Below are 2,154 nucleotides of genomic sequence, written 5' to 3' on the forward strand. Positions count from 1 at the left end.
GTCCCTTGATTATTTTACTTCTTTTACTCACCATAGGCCCCTGCATCATAAACAGATTAGTACAATTTATAAGAGACCGTCTCAACATTGTGCAAGCTATGGTTCTGACGCAAAGTTATGCCCAACTTTAGTAACAAGAAATAGTGTTTTGTCACTCTAACCCAATGCTTCTCTGCTTCTGTAAATCGCTTAACCATATTAATGAGAATGATTCCTCATTATGTACAACACAAGGGGGGAATGTTAGGCTGAATTAGCATAATCACCGCCATGTTAGGGAATGCTGGGGAAGTTAGCTTAATCGCTACCCTGTTGAGTCTTCAGGGACAGAGCCCACTTTGTTAGGGCCTCAAGGACGGGAACCAGGAGTCTGGGAACTCTCAGATAAGTGGAAAATGGGAGGGCCCAGCACCTCCGAGGCAAGGTCACCCAAATCCTTAGCTGAGAGCCCTTATCTAGACCTGAGCAGGGGGTGAGAGCTGGACCCCCCTTCCTTTGTGTGTTACAGTCTAGAGAACATCCTGAACTATAAAAGATCCCTTTATCTTAGGCTTGGGGTCCTTGTGAAGGCCCGCTGCAATGGGCTGAAACTTGGACCCCCAGCTAGCTGGAAAAATAAAAGCCTCTTTTGCAGTTGCATTGTCGCTGTCTTTTCTGTGTCTCCATCAGTTAGACCGATCTCTGGACCCTTACAGTGGCATTTAAGCAGGGCACTCCAGTCTCAGCTACAGCTTCAGCTTCCCCAAACTCAGAGACGCTTTCTCTGCTAGCAAGGTAGAATTTTTTTCTTCACTGCTTTCACTTGTTAATTTTCCACTTCTGTTTACCACGTAAGACTGCCCTAACTCTCAAGGAGAGCCCTTCCATCTCCAGCTTGCAGGACTAAGGAAAACTGAAGCAGGACATCTCAGCCCTAGCTCCAGCTCTAGCTTCTCAAACTCCAGAGATCCCATCACTGTTTAGCAAGGTAGGAATTTTTTTCCTTCCTTTTCTTTCTGTTCTTTATTTCCCACTAGTATTACCTCACAGACTACACCCAGCTCTCCTGCAGAGTCCACTTCCATCTCTGGCATCCTGACGTAAAGGACATTGAGAAAAGGCACCCCTGTCCCAGCCCCAGCTCCAGTTTTACCAACCCCAGAAAAACTTTGTCATATGGTTGGTTTTTTTTTTTTTTTTTTTTTTTTTTTTTTTTTTTTTTTTTTTTTTTTTTGTTAATGTCCACTCCTCTTTACTGCCCAGGACTGCCTCACACTCCAGCAGAGCCCACTTCCACCTCTAGCCCACAGGCCTAAGAGACTCTGAAGCAGGGCATCCCAGTGCCAGCTCCAGCTTTAGATTTCCAAACTCCAAATACCCTTTCTCTGTTAGCAAGGTAGTATTTTTTCTTCTCCTTTTTTTTCCTTTTGTTTATTTCCCATTTCTTCTTACCCCACAAGACTACATTCTCCAACAGTGACCACTTCAATTTCCAAACCCCTGACTTAAGGGACAGTGAGGTAGGGTACCCAAGCTCTAGCTCCAGCTCCAATTTCCCCATTCCCAGAGAACCTTTCTCTGTTATCAAGGTAGACTTTTTTTCCCTCTCTTCTTTCTTTTGTTAATTTCCCTCTTCTTACTCACAGGGCTTCCTCCAACTCACCAGCACAGCCCACTTTCTTCTCCAGCCCCCTGACCTAAAGAACAGTAAGGCCTCAGAGTCCCCAACCTCAGACACCCTTTCTCTGTTTAGCAAGGTAGGCTTTTTTTATTCTCCTCTTTCTTTTGTTAATTTCACACTTCTCTTTACCACACAGGGATTCTCTCAGCTCTCCAGGATAGCCCACTTTCTTCTCCACCCACTAGGCCTAAAAGTCACTGAGGCATGTCACCCCATTCCTACCTTGAGCTTCAGCCTCCAAAACCCAGAGAACTAATCTCTGCTAACAGGAGGGCTTTTTGTTCTCTCTTCTTCATTCTTTTGTTAATTTTTCACATCTCCTTACTTCACAAGACTGCATCTGGCTCTTGAGCTGTTTCCACATGCATTTATAGCTGTCTAGATTAAGGGACACTGAAACAGGACACACCGTCCCAAACTCCAGCTCCAACTTTCCCAACCCAGTGATCCTTCTCTGAGAGCAAGGTAGGTTTTTTTTTTTTTTCTCTTCTCTT

This window comes from Tupaia chinensis, unplaced genomic scaffold (assembly GCF_000334495.1).
Source record: "Tupaia chinensis unplaced genomic scaffold, TupChi_1.0 Scaffold148398_1, whole genome shotgun sequence".
Classification (NCBI taxonomy): Eukaryota; Metazoa; Chordata; class Mammalia; order Scandentia; family Tupaiidae; genus Tupaia; species Tupaia belangeri.